General features: G+C 30.5%; 1 non-coding gene across 1 annotated transcript; it reads left to right on the forward strand.

The window, feature by feature from the left end:
* The first annotated feature begins 20,607 nt into the window (after positions 1–20,607).
* Positions 20,608–20,715, forward strand: LOC112798580 (small nucleolar RNA R71). The gene has a single exon (XR_003200187.1). It is a non-coding gene; the product is annotated as a small nucleolar RNA R71 (small nucleolar RNA).
* Positions 20,716–21,510: the final 795 nt, after the last annotated feature.

Consider the following 21,510-nt stretch of genomic DNA (forward strand, 5'->3'; position numbering starts at 1 on the left):
ATCTACGTCTTCATCGAGCCAAACCATCTCAATTGAGTATGGCAATGGAGAATTTTCGTAACTTGGTAGTGTCCATAACCATATCACTCGTATACGTACACACAAATTATCGATGGTAGGATTGATGTCAGCAATTTTGTGAATACCAGCCATTAGAATAAATAGAGAGATTTTAGATATATGTAAAGAAAAGGATTGATGTACTTTAAATTGTGGTGCTTTACATCTCTCGTAACTTATACTTTTATAGTTGCATCATAACTAATATTTTTTAAATTTGGTTGACTTTAATTTAAAATTTAAAAAATAACAAACTAAATAAAACAACCTAAACTTAAAATTTGAAAATAACAACTTAAACAAATAATAATTTAAAAATTTCAACATAACGTAAATTTTTATAATAATATAATAATATAATAATATTAGTACGTAATAATCGAAGAATAATTAACGTATATTTTTTTAAAACTCTAAATTTCTTTAAAAAAATTTATGTAGCTGCAATTTAAAAAAAAATTTAAAATTTTAAAAAATAATGCTAAAAAGAATTAACAGATATTTAAAAAATAGTGTTATAATATAAAAAAGAACAACCTAAGTAAAATCTAAATAAAATTTAAAAAATAACAACTTAAATAAAATAATTTGAAATTTAAAAAATAACAACCTAAGTAAAACAACCCAAACAAATAAAATAATTTAAAATTTAAAAAATAACAACTTATGTAAAACAACCCAAACTTAAAATTTGAAAATAACAACTTAAGTAAATAATAATTTATAATTTATAAATATAAATCTAAAAATTTCTAGTGATGACACATAAGCAAATAAACTCCCAGACTTAACGTATGAGCGCGACGTCAGCAAATTAGCTCCCCATTTGTATTACTATAAAGATAAAGATAAAGATTAAGTCTCGTTGATTTAATTAAATTGAGTTTGTCTAATAATTAATTCACTTATTTGTTTAAATAAGTGTTAATAATTTAAATTCTGTCTTGTGTATACAATAAATTATAGATAAATTTTTAAATAAAAGTATAAAATTCTGATGTACGACAAATTAATCCTTATAACGAACCAAATTAAAAGATCTTTATAGTAATACAAATGGGGAGCTCATTTGCTGACGTGGCGCTCATACGTTGAGTTTGGGAGTTTATTTGCTTACGTGTCGTTACTAGAAATTTTTAGATTTATATTTATAAATTATAAATTATTATTTACTCAGGTTGTTATTTTCAAATTTTAAGTTTGGGTTGTTTTACTTAGGTTGTTATTTTTAAAATTTTAAATTGTTTTATTTGTTTGGATTATTTTACTTATGTTGTTATTTTTTAAATTTTAAATTATTTTATTTAAGTTGTTATTTTTTAAATTTTATTTAGATTGTTCTTTTTTATATTTTAACACTATTTTTTAAAAATCTGTTAATTCTTTTTAGCATAATTTTTTAAAATTTTATTGATTTTTTTTAAATTGTAGCTATATAAATTCTTTTAAAGAAATTTAGAGTTTTAAAAAAATTTACGTTAATTATTCTTCGATTGTTACATACTAATATTACAATAAATAAATATTTACGTTAGTTTAGAATTTTTAAATTATTATTTATTTAAGTTGTTATTTTTAAATTTTAAATTTGGGTTGTTTAACTTAGTTTGTTGTTTTTTAAATTTTAAATTAAAGTCAACCAAATTTTAAAAAATTTAGTTATGATACAACTATAAAAGGATAAGTTATGAGAGATGTAAAGCACCACAATTTAAAGTACATCAATCCCTTTCTTTACATATATCCAAAATCTTCCTACTTATTCCAATGGCTGTATTCACAAAATTGCTGACATCAATCCTACAATCGACAATTTGTGTGTACGTATACGAGTGATATGGTTATGGACACTATCAAGTTACGGAAATTCTCCATTGCCATACTCAATTGAGATGGTTTGACTCGATGAAGACGCGAGTTTTCTACTAATATTCTTTTATCCATGACTCTAAGGTTATTTATTTATTTATTTAAATTAAAGTCTATGTACATTGGATTAGATATTAAATAAGTCTATATTTAACTTTTTCTTATGTTATTTTCTTTTTTAAGCAGGTGTCGAATAAAGCTTGGTGTCATTGATGATTCTGACTGTGCATGTTATGTAGTCTTTGACAAGGAGGCAAAACAAGTTTTGGAAGAGAGCTGTGTAGAGATACTTGATCCACTCCTATTGGTAAGATCTAACCAATATTTATTTCTAAAAGCATTAGTGAAGATATTTTTATTGGTACTTTTTATATTATTTATTATTAATATATTATGTAATATCCTGCAGAAAAGAGATCTATCAGATACACCTACACTTTTACTCAACCTAATTGATAAGATCTTTCTCTTCATCGTTGAAATTCAAATATATGATATTTCATATTTTTCACCTTCTTATAAAGTTGAGAAGATGACTAATAATGTGGATCTCATAAATAAATTCAAAGAGACTCACCCTATTCAATATTGTGAGTATATATAAGTGTACTTCTATTAAAAATTAATTTATTTTTTACTTTCTTGGTCAATAGTAGTATCTAATTTATAAATAATAATTAATTATAATTTTAAGATGTTGACTACATCGGTGGTTTGTTTCCAATTTTAAAGACATCCTCAATCATTGAAAGGGAGAAAGTAGAAGGTCCTAAGGTATTTGTTCAAAAAATATTTTTTTTTGTTTGTTCTCTCAAAATTAAATCTTAATTTTATTCAAAAAATATTAGTGAGATAAAATTAAAGGTTAGAAAGAAGTCTTTAATTTAACGTGATTTTTTGTACAGAATTTGTTGTTTGAATTCTCCATTAAAGTTGCGGCCAATGATGAATCTGAATTGTTGAAAATTGCTATTACACCAACTAAGTGACTATCCTCGGAGTCGGAAGATTCGAAGATGGAAGGAGATACCTCAACTTGCAAGAAGATCAAGATTGAGAAAGAAACTTGAGAATTTGGATGCACATGTTTTGGAATCTCTTTTAGAGTCTATCTAATAGAATAATGCCAAGCATATGTTTGTTTTGGTATAAACATTGTCTTTTCTTGAGTTGTTATTTTTCTTTTGGTTCTTTTCGATTTTTATGTTTGAAATTTAGAATTTTTTTAAATATAAATTGAAGTTATTTGGTTATTACTTGTGATTTTATTTTTAATTTGATTCTCACCGTTGATATTCTGATAATTTTTAATTTAATATTTAATGTCATAAAGTTCTAAATTTTTTCTTTGAATTATTGTTGATACAATTAAGTTAGTTATTAATTTTTAATGTGTACTATTTAAAAAAAATCTAATTATAATTTTTAATTAAAGTATTATGTTTATAATTTTAAATTTAAATTTAAATATACTTTTTTTTTAATTTTTACGTAAGCAATTGGGTTTTAGAATATTTTTTAAAAATTTATATAATTTATAAGTTACTATGCTAATTACAAAGGATTATAATAAAATAAATAGAATTATCAATCTTATTAAGATGTGAAATTATTTATACTATTTAAAAAATATAATACTGTTTAAATTTTAGAAAAAGTATAATAAAGTTAATACTGTATATGATGAAACTAAAAAAATTATTTTTAAATTAACAAATTTCTATATTCCTAATGGACAATGAACGTTTGATTAGAAAATTTTATTTAAAAATTTAAAATTTGTACTAGCTAATTAAAAAATTCTATTTTAAAAATTTTAAGTTTAAATTTCTAATATTAATTTCTAATTAAGTAAGTTTTTAACCATTTTAATTTTTAAATTTAAATTTTTTTACTTGCCACATTTATAAATTTTTATTATTAACTTTTTAGATTATCTCTCCACAGTAGAAATACTTTCATCTTTTTTCTCTTTTTAAGTATTTTTTTCTAAATTTACGTAATTTATAAGGTTATTAATTTTTAGATTGTATTTAATTTTATTTATTTTTATCGATAAATAATAGGATTGATACTATTTACGACAAAACAAATAAAAATTATTTTTAAATTAACAAATTCCTATATTCTTAATGAATAACAAACGTTTAATTAAAAAAGTTTATTTAAAAATTTTAAATTTGCACTAGCTAATTAGAAAATTCTATTTAAAAATTTGAAATTTAAAACTCTAATACTAATTCCTAATTAAGTGGCTTCTTAACCATTTTGATTTTTAAATTTAAATTTTTTTATTTGTCACATTTATAATTTTTTTTCTATTTACTTCGTTTACATTGTTATTTTTTAGATTATAACAATAGAGGTACTTTTATCTTTTTCTCTCTTTTTACTTATAAGTTGTTCATTTTCAATCTCTTTAACTATAAGTTGAATTTATTGATCGTGAGATTAAACTTATATTTATTTGAAAAAAGATACTTTTGTAAGAAAATATATATTATTTTCTGTAAAATATGTTTACGTAACTAAATAAATGAGAATAAAAAAGAAATTAAAGCAGCCATTGAAAATAAAATCTGTGCGATTTTACATAGACATAAGAAGACACTAATTTCATATTCTATTTGGTAAGTTAGACATGAGAAAAAATTATAAAAAAATTAGTGTCTCAAGTTAAAAATTAGTGTTTCAGCATTTTAGAGAGACACAAAATACATATTTTTAATGGGTGTTTGTGTACGACTATGTCTTTCATCATTTTTGTCTCAGTAAACAAACACCATACATGTACTCCTGTATACTTCTGTGTCTATGTTTTGATGGACATGTATACCAAAAACAGACGCGCTGTCATATGTGTACTACTTTATTTTTTTAATAATATAAAAAATTTGATAATAAAAATGTATTATGTATAATGTATATATATTTTTAATTGGTTAAAAAATTTATTTATTTGATATTTTTAGGTATATATTGAAAGATGCAAGAAGTCCAAAGAGAAGTAAGATTATATTGAAGAGAAAATTGATATTAAAAGACAAAGAAAATACAAAGCAAAGCACAATTCAAGGTAGATTTCATATAAAAAATAAATTAATTATTTTATCATTTTTGTTTTTAGGTTAGAATAATATATTTTTTTATTTGGTATTTTTAAGTATGTCAGTTCTATATATTTAGTTTTTATTGGGTATACAAAATAACTAACATGTCATGAGTATTTTAGCCGAATGAAAGCCCATAAAATACAATATTTTCTATATATTATTTAGCTATTGACAAGTAATAAATTATTAATTTACATTGTCTTCGTAATATGTTACTATACTTATTTATGAAAAAATTACAGAAAATTCGAGTGATAGTTCCAATGGTGTGCATTTTCAATCGGTGTTGTCGAACATTACAAATAGCATTAATACCGATTTATTTTTGGATGATTTTTTTTGGAACTTGCTTATGGAAATGTACATACACTTTGTGCATGTTTGGGCGCCATTATTTTTTTAAAAAAAGATCTTTTTTCAATGAAAAAAGATTTTTTATTTTTTAACGTCTTTGGCAAATTTCTAGTAGTAAAAGTATAAGCACTAGTAAAATAAAAAAAAGATCTTTTTTGAGAAGCTGTAATTTACATCTTTTTTTAAAAGATTTTTTTCCTTAAAAAAAGATGTTTTTCATGTAATAAATAAACAAAAAAGTACTTTTATATTGTTATACCCAAACATAATTGATAGATAAAAAGACCTTTTTACATGAGATATCCAAACATAAAATTACTTTTACTTCTCTATAAGATCTTTTAAAAAAATATAACTAAAAAAAAAAAAGATCTTTTCTTAAAAGCTCACCCAAACAAGCCCTTTATGTATTTTGATTTTCCTACTATTTATTCAATTATAAACTTTAACAGAAAATATGTTCAAAACTAATATCTCGAGTTATCTTATTAGGTAATAACCCAACACCACATTGATCAAGGTCTCTAACTACTAATCTACACTCTGTAGATGAAAAAAAAAAATATTAGTAATTCGGGTATCACACATGAAGCATATGATAGTCCATGTCATCAGACAAGTCAACAACATCTTCAACAAACATCAAATAATATCTACTAGTTACTATGTTAATATGTTTTTATTACTTAAAGACCAAACACTTAACTTTTTAATTGGTATATGCTAAATAATTATTATAGATTCATTGGAGTACACAAATCGAATTAGATTGCAAAGGGATGTAAGACTGAATAGGAAGACTATGCTACTTCAAAAGAGACATGGTAAGATAAGCATGATAGATTGTAATTATTACAAAGCTAAAATTTTACTTCTTTTATCTTTAATACTACCTTCATAATATATATTCATAATTCAGCTGATTCAAACATTTAACATATATTCATTTTTCTTTTTTTTATAATATAAAGTACTTGATGTATTATCTCTAATGATTACAGGAGTAAGTACATTTAATTCAAATTTAGATACTAAAGAATTAGAAGAAGTGTGCATAGCTGAAAAAAAAAGACACCTGATACAAAGAGAAACATTTTTGAAGGAACTGACTACAAATCTTTCAAAAATTTTTCAAGAAGTTGAGGATATTACTGAAAATACGACTATTTTAGATGATTCTGTGCAAATTTAATACCCAGCCATATTCGATGTTGCTGAGAATACAGGTAATTTAAGAAGTAGCAATATCAGCACTTTATTATTTACTATTGTTATGCTTTTTATAAACAAAAAGTTATCGTTTAGTGTTCAAGTTTTAAAATTCAAACTAAGATATGGTTATATATTATAATTTTTGTATTTGAACATTGATTTATTGTAAAACTTAAATCTTGAGGTTGGCACAATGAAATTGTAATATATAATCTCATCTTTTTAATCCATAAATTGCATTCTTCGGTAATCTTTTATAAATATTATTTTTATACTTAACATGGTGAAAGAAAGGTATATTTTTATATAAAGTATTTGTTGCAGATATAACTAAAACAATTTATTATCTTGGTGATTATTAGATGTGATAGATATTGGTGACCCAGAATTTTTTGTCGGCATTGCGACGCCATGATGTGGTATGAGGAGAGATCAGAGAAGTCCAAAACAGGATCCAATTTTGAGTTCTCAATATGTTGTATGCGAGGGAAGGTACAACTGCCGTTTTGAAGCACTTGATCGGACGCTCAGGAATCTTATGTTAGTTACCGATCAACATAAGACACATCAACCATTTGGTGGTAAGATTGTTGTTCTAGGAGGTGATTTCAGACAGATACTTCCGGTGATTCCGAAAGAAAGTAGACACGATATATTAGCATCCACTATTAACTCATCCCATCTGTGGTCATTTTGTAAGGTTCTGAAACTGCATACGAATATGAGGCTTCTAATGTCTTTTTCGGATCAAGATGAAGGTGAAATGAAAATATTTGCTAATTGGATACTTGATGTTGGAAATGGAAATATTGGCTCTGTTGTTGGTGATGAATCAGAAGTTGAAATTCCAGATGATCTATTGATTACAACTACTGATGATCCTCTCTCTCATTTGGTAGACTTTGCATATCCAAATTTGTTGCAAAACATGTTAGATTACAGGTATTTTCAGAGTAGAGCAATTCTTGCACCCACACTTAAGAGTGTCGAGAAGGTAAACGATTTTGTCTTGACAATCTTTCCAGGGATGGAAAAGGAGTATTTGAGCTCTGACACAACATGTCAAGCTGATGAGAATGAAGATGTAAAACAAGAGTGGTTCACACTAGAGTTTCTAAATGACATCAAATGTTCGGGACTACTCAATCACAAGTTGACTTTGAAGCCAGGAGTCGCTGTAATGCTACTGCGAAACATAGACCAGACTTCAGGTTTATGCAACGGGACAAGATTAATAGTTAACAAACTTGGCAGCAATGTAATTAGAGCGACGGTAGTGACCGGTAGAAATATTGGAGATAAAGTGTACATTCCAAGAATGAACTTAATCCCTTCAGATTCAGGATGGCCATTTAAGTTCCAACGGAGACAATTTTCATTAAAAGTATGCTTTGCAATGACCATTAACATGAGTCAGGGTCAATCATTATCACATGTACGACTTTATTTGCCAAAATCAGTGTTCACCCCATGGACAACTTTATGTTGCTTTGTCAAGAGTTAAGAGTCGCAGTGGTCTCAGGGTTTTAATTCTAAACGAAGACGGCAATCCAAAGTCATCAACAACAAATGTCGTGTTCAAAGAGGTTTTTAATAATATTTAGGTAAGAATAATATTATTTTCATTTTAATAGCATGTTATGATTTACACTTTTGTACAAATCTTTACTATAGATATAACTAATTTATCTATAACTCTTTTTTCAAATTTGAAATGAAATATGTAACAAGGAGCACAACATCCAATGATTTTCTAATGAAGTTAGTAAGATACTAGGTTGTCGATAAATTTTTATTAGCTTTTTGATATAAAATTTAGGGTAAAATTAACATGCTATTATTACAGTTATATATGTTCTTATTTTTTATCTCCCTCCTTATGGTTCAAGAATATTATAAACTTCGAACTCTTCTATTCATATTTTACTTTGAACAAAGATAAAACAACATATTTAACACGTTTATTATATAATGATGATGATAGTGTTATACTAAATTTAAAAAAATATATGATAAATAAAATATTATTTTTAATTTAACTTATCAAATTTAAATATAAGCCCGTGCATCGCACGGGTTTAACACTAGTATCATATAAAAGAAAAGTTCCATTGATCTATCCGAAGCTGGCTTTGAAAGCGTTAATTGGATCACACTTTCAGTAGTAGAATTAAATAAGGTGTTTATTATGGTGTCTAAAAGAGATTGTCTAATTATTAAAATAAATTAAATAATTAATTTTAAATTTAAAAATATAAAAATTTAAAAAAATTTAAATATTTTAAAATTATTATAAAAATTAATTTAAACAAAAATTAAACAACAAATAAAAAACACCGTAGAATTGGCCACTAAATAATTAGCCACAACATGATATTTCGTATTATAAATTACTTAAACTCCAAGGGATAAAAATAAATAAAATTAGCCGTCCGTGAGCGCGAAAAGAAGGGGAATAATGTTGGAAAAACATCCAACATGACACAAACACATGACACTGAGATACACGTTTATATGAAGATAGCAAAATTCTTATAAATTTTGATGTCGAAATCAAATTGCATATCCACGTTTTATTTTATTTTATTTTTTAATAATATTATCATTATCGAATGGAATCCTTTGAAATTCGTTTGTGCTGCATAGCATATATATGGTTGTGATTCATATATAACGATATATAAGGGACGGTAATATTTATATATCTCATTAAGTCATTATATATGTAGGTAGCTTCGCTTCCCTCTACTTTTAAAATGAAGGGGAAAATATGACTTATGGGCCTGCAATATATAATAAGTGTGCAATTAATATAAAAATTTAATTTGAATGTATTGTTGATGACTTGATGTAAAGTAGTTTAATTTATACATATATTATTATAAAAAATAAAATATTTGTAACAATAAATTTGTATTAGATTTAAAAATGTTATAAATTATGTTATTTTTAACAATAAGAATAAAGTATTATTTTTGTCTCTAATGTTCGGGATAAGTTTTAAAGCTGTCTCTAACGTTTCAATCGTCTTATTTAAGTTCCTAACGTTTTAAAATTGACTCAATGTTGTCTTGCTTGAGACGATTTTAAAATATTAGGAACTTAAATAGGACGAAAATGTTGGGGACAGAAACGATATATAGAAATAAATTTTAATTTTATCCTTCAATAATATCAATTTTTTATTGTAATAGTATTCAATTATTTTTTAATCACATCTAAGTAAATTACAGTTAATCACATTACTTTTATTATAAATAAATAAATAATTTTTTTATAATTTTACTCTTAAAGTAATGTAATTTTTTTATAAATAAATAAATTTTATACTTTCATTCTAAATAATGCAATTTTATTTTCATTACTTAATCACATTATTTATATTTTTTTAATTTTACACTTTCATTCTAAATAAATTAATCTTTTTTTATAATTTTACGTTTAAAGTAATGTAATTTTTTTATAAATAAATAAATTTTATACTTTCATTCTAAATAATGTAATTCTACTTTCATTACTTAATCACATTACTTATATTGTTTTTTATAATTTTACACTTTCATTCTAATCACATTACATTATTTATTTAGAATGAAAGTGTAAAATTTATTTATTTATAAAAAAAATTACATTGCTTTAAGTATAAAATTATAAAAAATAAATTTATTTAAAATGAAAGTAATGTGATTAAGTGTAATTTACTTAGATGTGATTAAAAAATAATTGAATATTATGTACAATAAAAAATTGATATTATTGAAGGATAAAATTAAAATTTATTTCTATGTATCGTTTTTGTCCCCAATGTTTTCGTCCTATTTAAATCCCTAACGTTTCAAAATCGTCTCAATTTTGTCCCGCCGTCAATTCTGTTAATGGATCCCTAACGGCAGGACAACATTGAGTCAATTTTAAAACGTTAAGGACTTAAATAGGACGATTAAAACGTTAGGGACAACTTTAGGACTTACCCTAAACGTGGGGGAAAAAACGATACTTTATTCTAATAATAATTAGTTATTGTTACAAAATAAAAATATTTTATAATGATAAAAAAATTTGTTATAAAACGTTTCAATATTTTGTAATAACTTGATTTTTTTGTTATAAATTATGTTGGCTTTTGTATCGAATTATTGTTTCGTTGTAAAATATTATAATGTTTTGTAACAAAGGATTATATTGCTGCAAAATTTTAAAATATTTTGTAATAAAAAATTAATTTATTATAAAATACAATATTTTTGTAACAAGTTATTTATTTGTTATAAAATTCAAAAATTTCTTTCAACTAATAAGAAATTTTGTTTTAAGATGTTAAATGTAAAATCCTGAATTTTTAAAAATTAAAATAATAAGTTATTTATGATTTATTATATTTATTTAGAATTTTATATTCAAAAAATTATTTCACTTTGAGTTAAATTGATGATACTTTGAGTTAAAATTATTTTGGCCGTCAGTTAATCAGTTTTCTTCATTGTCAATACGATTATTACAAATATACAATGGTGAAAAACTTTAAAAATTTATTAGTTTCGCAAGACATGGAAAAAGAAAAATCAAAGTTTATTTATGGATATATATGATCTAACTATGTAGATGCATAGTTTGATGAAAATTGGTAAAAAATCACTTGTGAATACAGTAAATATACGTGATTACTAGTACACTTGGGTGAAAAAAAATTTAAATGTTGGATGACTTAGATTTGACTTAGATAATGATTGAAAGAAAAAAAATGTAAGACAATTTCTATATGTGTTAAAGATAAATTGAACGAGTGAAGTATTTTAAAAGTTTACACTTTACAGGAATCCCTCCTTATGGGTAAGCTATGGGTGAGTAAGATTGTGTAGGAAAAAAAAATTTGAACAATGAAAATAAGGATGGTGGCATACATGCATCTTAGAAGATGATATTATTGGAAATAAATATCATTAGGAGAATTCAATCTATTATGCATGAGATAATTTGTTTTATTATTATATGTATTATTCAATTAAATAATAAATATAATAAGATTTTTTTATTAAATTTAGATATTTATTATTAAAATAAAAATTATAATATTAAAACATAAATTTTTTATAATTTATTTTAAACTATTCTCGTTGTAAGATTATTAAAAAAAATAATAATTTGGACACATATATATATATATATATATATATATATATATATATATATATATATATATATATATAATGGTTTTCATTAGAAAAATGATTAGATCTCATTATTAAATTAATATAGATGATACATATAGAGATATTATTATTGAATTAAATTATTTTAAAAATTTGTATTTATTACATATTTGCTAATAGAATATTTGCCAATAGAATATTTTTATGATGACGAGCATAGTATTAAATTTTTTTTGACCTGTGACTATCATAGCTAGTCATTATCAAAATATTTATTATATTTTGATTTCAGACACATAATGCCTTAGGATATTAGTTGAATACATATTGGATTTAATGAAGTCACGTACTAGCATCGACGCGTACGCATGGGTCACGCGTACGCATCGCTTGTATTTTTGCTATTCACGCGTGCGCGTCATGTTACGCGTACGCGTCGCCTTGCGACTTCATCATTCATGCGTGCGCGTCGGTGTCAGCCCTCCAAATCCTTGTTTTTTCATGATTTTTTCACTTTGCATGATTTCCTCTTCATTCCTTTGATTCATTCATAGCCTTTTCAACCCGAATTCACTAACAAACACATCAAGGCATCTAGTGGAATCAAAGGTGAATCAAAATTAGCAAATTAAGGTCTAAAAAGCATGTTTTCACTTTCAAGCACAAATTAGAAGAACATCATGAAATCGTGCCATTTCATTAAATAAATGTGAAAAAAGTTGATAAAATCTCCTAAATTAAGCACAAGATAAATCCTAAAAATAGGATTTATCAAACTCCCCACACTTAAACCAAGCATGTCCTCATGCTAGAATCAAGAAAGAATCAAAGAGTATCAAAATTTATTCAATGCAAACTAATTAAATGCAATATATCTAAATGAATGCAACTATTTGGCCAAAATAAATCAACTTCTCCAAGAGAACATATATAAGCATAAGGGCTAAAGTAATAGCAATCAAATCAAATCCACAATTGAATTGAGTTATTAAAGATTTTTACAAATTTGCAAGAAAAGTGATGATCATAGGTGAAAACATATAATTGAGCAATCGAACCCTCACCGGATGTGTATCTGCTCTAGTCACTCAAGTGTATGGGGTTGATTCACTCAATTCTCCCCTAATCATGCTTTCCAAGATTTATTTTTCATCTAACAATCGACAATTATTTCATGCATGCATACAAATATCATGAGGTCTTATTCATAAGATTATAATGGGGCTAGGGTCAAGGTAGGATGCATATGGTCAAGTGGGCTTGAATTCGAATCTTTGATTAACCTAAGCTTCCCACCTAACCTATGACAACCTATACAATTTCAAAGCTAATCCTAACTACCCATAATCCTCACTTTTTCACATATTCATGCATTCTCTTTTTTATCACAACTCATATGCATTGATTCTTATTGAGCCTTACTTTGGGACATTTTGTCCCCTTTTTATTATTTTTTTTCTTTCTTTTTCTATATTTTTTTCTTTTCCACACTTATTTCTTTTTTTTCTTTTGTTTTTCTCATTTTTCTTTCTTTCAAACTAAACTATATACAAAAGCATCAATACATAAGGTCTAAACATTTAATTAATACATGAGTATGTATCTAATTCCCAATATTTTCATCAAAATACAAAACACCCTTTTACCTCAACCAATGTCCCAAGTTTCCCCACACTTGGATGATACACACACTCACTAGCCTAAGCTAATCATCAAAGATCCAAATTAAGGACATTTATTATTTTTCGCTTTAAGGCTTGTAATGTGCTAAATTAGAGAACAAAGTAGTTTAATCGTAGGCTCAAAGTTGGCTAACAAAGGTTGATAATAAAAGGTAGGCTTATTTGGGTAAGTGAGCTAATGAAATGATGACCTCAATCATATAAATGCATGTATACACAAAATAATGGACAAAAAGAATCAAACAAATCAAAGATTACAATCATAGGAAGAGAATAATGCACACAAGAAGGGAAAGAAGTGGTTATAAGATGTAACCACGCAATTAGGATCAAATTTCACAAGCTTGTGTTCGTAGCTCAAAAACATGATCCACAATATATAGTTCAAGCAAGTTTTATGAAAAGTTTTTACTCAAATCAATTGGGATGTCAATGCCCTATAAAGAATGTTTTTCTTGAAAAATTTCATTATTTTAACTAAGCTTATTATATATATATATATATGCAAAATAAGAAAATGCATACAAACATCCTCCTAGACCTAAGCAATCTAGCTCTACACCAAACCTTGCAATCAAACTTTGAACATGCAACCACCATGAACTTTGATTTACAATGCCAATCACTAACCATCTCCCTTTTGCTCTTCAATCCACAAATATTTCTAAGTTGACCATCCGTCTTAATCAAACAATATTCAAGGGGAATAATAAAGTTTAGAGATGAGAGATTTACCCACTTGAATGAAAGATTGGATGGTGATGACTTGGGGAGAGGTGTTTCCATTGATCTTGTAAGTTTTACTTCCTTGTGCACTTCTTAGATTATCTTCACCTCTTGAAAACTTTCTTCAACTTCTCCTTGTTTGTTAACTCCTTCCAACTCCTCATCATCAATAATATAAGATGAGAAAATATCACATTCAACTCAAAATTTTAAGGTAAAAAATTAATGGGTCTATTATCTTATAAACTCCTCACTCTTCCTTACTTTCTTTGATGTGGGACTAACTTCATGCATTCCTCACACTTGCAACATTAACAAAGCTTGGCTTCTATATATTGTCCAAGTTCATCCCCACTTCTCCACTATGAATGCTATACCCTTCTTCTCCACTACAACCATTGCATTAAACTAAAGTGAGGCACGTTTAGAAAGAAACACTGACTAGTTGAATTATTAGAGATAGTACACAAACCATATATAAGCCAAGAAGTGGAGATGATTTCGAAAGCATGCAGTTGGTTGGCGTTGATGATGTTTATGGTATTATGGAGCAAGAAAAGCTTGTGCTTCTCCCAAGAAACTTGCATTTCACGGTGTGGCAAACTCAACAACATAAGCCATCCATTTCGATTGAAAGGCGAACTAAAGAACTGTGGAATCAGCATGTACGAGCTAGAATGTGTGAAGGATGTTGCCATGTTGTGGTTACCAAAGGAAGTTGAGTACAAAGTGGAAGCTATTAATTACAAAAATTACACAATCAGGCTGGTGGATCCCAATATTGAAGAGGGCGACTGCTCTTCCCTGGCTCGCCACTTGATCTACAAATTCAATTTTAGCGATACTAGCGACTATGAATTTGCTTGGAAGCAGCTGGATGTGAATAATGGATACCATGCCACTCAATTGTAAGACTCTTGAGCTTGAGGTGCTTGTGGAGGAGCTTGCTCTTGAGGACCTTGTTCATCAACATTTCTTCTTCCCATTTTGTTGAGAAGATGAGTGTTGATACAAGATTGAGGTGGTACTTCCTTGGCAATCTCATTTGATACATCAATACCAACATAATCAAAGACTTTAGACCATAGGCAAAGGAATCCTAATCCACCATTCCTATCCTTCATCTTGAGCCTAATCATATGTTGTACTATAAAGTATGGTGGTGCGCGAAATTGTGAACAATACTTTTCACAACTCTCATAATCCCCGGTCATGAGCCCCAAAAACTTGGTGTTCAATACCATGGCATTACACAACTTCGCACAACTAACCAGCAAGTGCACTGGGTCGTCCAAGTAATAAACCTTACGCGAGTAAGGGTCGATCCCACGGAGATTGTTAGTATGAAGCAAGCTATAGTCATCTTGTAAATCTTAGTCAGGCAAACTCAAATAGATATGGTGATGAACGCATAAACATAAAGGTAACGATAGAGATACTTATGTAATTCATTGGTAGGAACTTCAGATAAGCGCATGAAGATGCCTTCCCTTCCGTCTCTCTGCTTTCCTACTGTCTTCATCCAATCCTTCTTATTCCTTTCCATGGCAAGCTTGTGTAGGGTTTCACCGTTGTCAATGGCTACCTCCCATCCTCTCAGTGAAAACGTTTGCCTATGCTCTGTCACAGCATGGGGTAATCAGCTGTCGGTTCTCGGTCAGGCCGGAATAGAATCCATCGATTCTTTTGCGTCTGTCACTAACGCCCCGCCTGCTAGGAGTTTGAAGCACGTCACAGTCATTCAGTCATTGAATCCTACTCAGAATACCACAGACAAGGTTAGACCTTCCGGATTCTCTTGAATGCCGCCATCAGTTCTTGCCTATACCACGAAGACTCTGATCTCACGGAATGGTTGGCTCGTTTGTCAGGCGATCAACCATGCATCGTGCAATCAGGAATCCAAGAGATATTCACCCAATCGAAGGTAGAACGGAGGCGGTTGTCAGTCACACGTTCATAATTGAGAATGATGATGAGTGTCACGGATCATCACATTCATCAAGTTGAAGAACAAGTGATATCTTAGAACAAGAACAAGCGGAATTGAATGGAAGAACAATAGTAATTGCATTAATACTCGAGGTACAGCAGAGCTCCACACCTTAATCTATGGTGTGTAGAAGCTCCACCGTTGAAAATACATAAGCATAAGGTCTAGGCATGGCCGAATGGCCAGCCTCCCAATGATCTAAGATAGCATAAAAATGAAGATAGCTACCTCTTGATGTTTTCAATACAATAGTAAAAGGTCCTACTTATAGAAAACTAGTAGCCTAAGGTTTACAGAAATGAGTAAATGACATAAAAATCCACTTCCGGGCCCACTTGGTGTGTGCTTGGGCTGAGCAATGAAGCATTTTTCGTGCAGAGACTCTTCTTGGAGTTAAACGCCAGCTTTTATGCCAGTTTGGGCGTTTAACTCCCATTTGGGTGCCAGTTCCAGCGTTTAACGCTGGGATTCCTGAGGGTGACTTTGAACGCCGGTTTGGGCCATCAAATCTTGGGCAAAGTATGGACTATCAAATATTGCTGGAAAGCCCAGGATGTCTACTTTCCAACGCCGTTGAGAGCGCGCCAATTGGGCTTCTGTAGCTCCAGAAAATCCACTTTGAGTGCAGGGAGGTCAGAATCCAACAGCATCTGCAGTCCTTTTTAGTCTCTGAATCAGATTTTTGCTCAGGTCCCTCAATTTCAGCCAGAAAATACCTGAAATCACAGAAAAACACACAAACTCATAGTAAAGTCCAGAAAAGTGATTTTTAACTAAAAACTAATAAAAATATACTAAAAACTAACTAGATCATACTAAAAACATACTAAAAACAATGCCAAAAAGTGTATAAATTATCCGCTCATCACAACACCAAACTTAAATTGTTGCTTGTCTTCAAGCAACTGAAAATCAAATAAGATAAAAAGAAGAGAATATGCAATGAATCCCAAAAATATCTATGAAGATCAGTATTAATTAGATGAGCGGGGCTTTTAGCTTTTTGCCTCTGAATTGTTTTGGCATCTCACTCTATCCTTTGAAATTCAGAATGATTGGCTTCTTTAGGAACTTAGAATCCAGATAGTGTTATTGATTCTCCTAGTAAAGTATGATGATTCTTGAACATAGCTACTTATTGAGTCTTGGCTGTGGCCCAAAGCACTCTGTCTTCCAGTATTACCACCGGATACATCCATGCCACAGACACATAATTGGGTGAACCTTTTTAGATTGTGACTCAGCTTTGCTAAAGTCCCCAATTAGAGGTGTCCAGGGTTCTTAAGCACACTCTTATTTGCCTTGGATCACAACTCTTATATATATTTATTTTTTTTCGTTTTTCTTTCTTTTTTTTTTTGAATAGAAATGCTTTTCTTGCTTCAAGAATCATTTTGATGATTTTTCAGATCCTCAGTAACATGTCTCCTTTTTCATCATTCTTTCAAGAGCCAACATTCATGAACCACAAATTCAAGATACATATGCATTGTTTAAGCATACATTCAGAGAACAAAAATATTGCCACCACATCAAAATAATTAAACTGTTATAAAATTCAAAATTCATGCAATTCTTTCCTTTTCAATTAAGCACGTTTTTATTCAAGAAAGGTGATGGATTCATAGGACATTCATAACTTTAAGGCATAGACACTAAGACACTAATGATCACAAGACACAAACATGGATAAACATAAGCATAAAATTTCGAAAAACAGAAGAATAAAGAACAAGGAAATCAAGGAACGGGTCCACCTTAGTGATGGCGGCTCTTTCTTCCTCTTGAAGATCCTATGGAGTGCTTGAACTCCTCAATATCTCTTCCTTGTCTTTGTTGCTCCTCCCTCATGATTCTTTGGTCTTCTCTAATCTCATGGAGGATGATGGAGTGTTCTTGATGCTCCACCCTTAAGATGAATCTCTCCATCTCCCATGACTCGGAGGTGGAAGCTTTTGCCTTCCCTTTCCTCTTTCTAGAGGTTTCTCCGGCCTTGGATGCCATAAATGGTTATGGAAAAACAAAAAAGCAATGCTTTTACCACACCAAACTTAAAATGTTTGCTCGTCCTCGAGCAAAAGAAGAAAGAAGAGAGTAGAAGAAGAAGAAAAGAGGGGAAAGGGAATGGCTTTAGTTTTCGGCCAAGAAGGGAAGAAGTGGTGTGTATGTTGTGGGAAAATGAAGGAGTGAAGGAGGGTTTTATGAAGGATGGATGTGAGTGGTGAAGAGAAAGATGGGATTTGATAGGTGAGGGATTTTTGGGGAAGAGGTGTTGAGGTGATTGGTGAAGAAGAGAGAGAGTGGTAGGGTAGGTGGGGATCCTGTGGGGTCCACAGATCCTGAGGTGTCAAGGAAAAGTCATCCCTGCACCAAATGGCAAGAAAAAACACGTTTTTAGCCATTTCTGGCGTTAAACGCCGGGCTGGTGCCCATTTCTGGCGTTTAACGCCAGCTTCTTGCCCTTCTCTGGCGTTTAACGCCAGTCTGGTACCCCTTTCTGGCGTTAAACGCCCAGAATGGTGCCAGACTGGGCGTTAAACGCCCAACAGCTAACCTCACTGGCGTTTAAACGCCAGTGGGTGCGTTCTCCAGGGTGTGCTATTTTTCTTCCTGTTTTTCATTCTGTTTTTGCTTTTTTCATTGATTTTGTGACTTCTCATGATCATCAACCTACAAAAAAAGATAAAATAACAAAAGAAAATAGTTAATTATAAAACATTGGGTTGCCTCCCAACAAGCGCTTCTTTAATGTCAATAGCTTGACAGAGGACTCTCATGGAGCCTCACTGGTGTTCAGAGCAATGTTGGAACCTCCCAACACCAAACTTAGAGTTTGAATGTGGGGGTTCAACACCAAACTTAGAGTTTGGTTGTGGCTTCCCAACACCAAACTTAGAGTTTGATTGTGGGGGCTCTGTTTGACTCTGTTTTGAGAGAAGCTCTTCATGCTTCCTCTCCATGATGATAGAGGGATATCCTTGGGCCTTAAACACCAAGGATTCTTCATTCACTTGAATGATCAACTCTCCTCTATCAACATCAATCACAGTCTTTGCTGTGGCTAGGAAGGGTCTGCCAAGGATGATGGATTCATTCATGCACTTCCCAGTCTCTAGGACTATGAAATCAGTAGGGATGTAGTGGTCTTCAACCTTAACCAGAACATCCTCCACAAGTCCATAGGCTTGTTTTCTTGAATTGTCTGCCATCTCTAGTGAGATTTTTGCAGCTTACACCTCAAAGATCCCTAATTTCTCCATTACAGAGAGGGGCATGAGGTTCACACTTGACCCTAAGTCACACAAGGCCTTCTTAAAGGTCATGATGCCTATGGTACAAGGTATTGAAAACTTCCCAGGATCCTGCCTCTTTTGAGGCAGTTTCTGCCTAGACAAGTCATCCAGTTCTTTGGTGAGCAAAGGGGGTTCATCCTCCCAAGTCTCATTTCCAAATAACTTGTCATTTAGCTTCATGATTGCTCCAAGGTATTTAGCAACTTGCTCTTCAGTGACATACTCATCCTCTTCAGAGGGGGAATATTCATCAGAGCTCATGAATGGCAGAAGTAAGTCTAGTGGAATCTCTATGGTCTCATTTTGAGCCTCAGATTCCCATGGTTCCTCATTGGGGAACTCATTGGAGGCCAGTGGGCGCCCAGTGAGGTCTTCCTCAGTGGCGTTCACTGCCTCTTCTTCCTCCCAAAATTCGGCCATGTTGATGGCCTTGCACTCTCCTTTTGGATTTTCTTCTGTATTGCTTGGGAGAGTGCTAGGAGGGAGTTTAGTAATTTTCTTGCTCAGCTGACCCACTTGTCCTTCCAAATTTCTGATGGAGGACCTTGTTTCAGTCATGAAACTTTGAGTGGTTTTGATTAGATCAGAGACCATGGTTGCTAAGTCAGAGGTATTCTGCTTAGAGCTCTCTGTCTGTTGCTGAGAAGATGATGGAAAAGGTTTGCTATTGCTAAACCGGTTTCTTCCACCATTACTGTTATTGAAACCTTGTTGAGGTCTCTGTTGATCCTTCCATGAAAGATTATAGGTGTTTCCATAGGGTTCTCCCATGTAATTCACCTCTTCTATTGAAGGGTTCTCAGGATCATAAGCTTCTTCCTCAGATGAAGCTTCCTTAGTACTGCTTGGTGCATTTTGCATTCCAGACAGACTTTGAGAAATCATATTGACTTGTTGAGTCAATATCTTGTTCTGAGCCAAAATGGCATTCAGAGTGTCAATCTCAAGAACTCCTTTCTTCTGACTAGTCCCATTGTTCACAGGATTCCTTTCAGAAGTGTACATGAATTGGTTATTTGCAACCATTTCAATCAGTTCTTGAGCTTCAGTAGGCGTCTTCTTCAGATGAAGAGATCCTCCAGCAGAGCTATCCAAAGACATCTTGGATAGTTCAGAAAGACCATCATAGAAAATACCTATGATGCTCCATTCAGAAAGCATATCAGAGGGACACTTTCTGATTAATTGTTTGTATCTTTCCCAAGCTTCATAGAGGGATTCTCCTTCCTTCTGTCTGAAGGTTTGGACTTCCACTCTAAGCTTACTCAATTTTTGAGGTGGAAAGAACTTTGCCAAGAAGGCATTGACTAGCTTTTCCCAAGAGTCCATGCTTTCTTTAGGTTGTGAATCCAACCATGTTCTAGCTCTGTCTCTTACAGCAAAAGGGAATAGCATAAGTCTGTAGACCTCAGGGTCAACCCCATTAGTCTTGACAGTGTCACAGATTTGCAAGAATTCAGCTAAAAACTGATGAGGATCTTCCAATGGAAGTCCATAAAACTTGCAATTCTGTTGCATTAGAGAAACTAATTGAGGCTTAAGCTCAAAGTTGTTTGCTCCAATGGCAGGGATAGAGATGCTTTTCCCATAGAAGTCGGGAGTAGGTGCAGTAAAGTCACCCAGCACCTTCCTTGCATTGTTGGCATTGTTGTTTTCGGCTGCCATGTGTTCTTCTTCTTTGAAGAATTCGGTCAGGTCCTCCAAAGAGAGTTGTGCTTTGGCTTCTCTTAGCTTTCTCTTCAAGGTCCTTTCAGGTTCAGGATCAGCCTCAACAAGAATGCCTTTGTCTTTGCTCCTGCTCATAAGAAAGAGAAGGGAACAAGAAAATGTGGAATCCTCTATGTCACAGTATAGAGATTCCTTGAAGTGTCAGAAGAAAAGAAGAGTAGAAGACAGAAGTAGAAAATTCGAACTTATCAAAGAAGATGGAGTTCGAATTTTGCATTAAGGGATAATGTTAGTCCATAAATAGAAGGATGTGAGAAGGAGGGAAGTGATTTTCGAAAATTAAGTGAAAAATTTTGAAAACATTTTTGAAAAACATTACTTAATTTTCGA

The sequence above is a fragment of the Arachis hypogaea genome, chromosome 4 (genome assembly GCF_003086295.3).
Source record: "Arachis hypogaea cultivar Tifrunner chromosome 4, arahy.Tifrunner.gnm2.J5K5, whole genome shotgun sequence".
Lineage (NCBI taxonomy): Eukaryota > Viridiplantae > Streptophyta > Magnoliopsida > Fabales > Fabaceae > Arachis > Arachis hypogaea.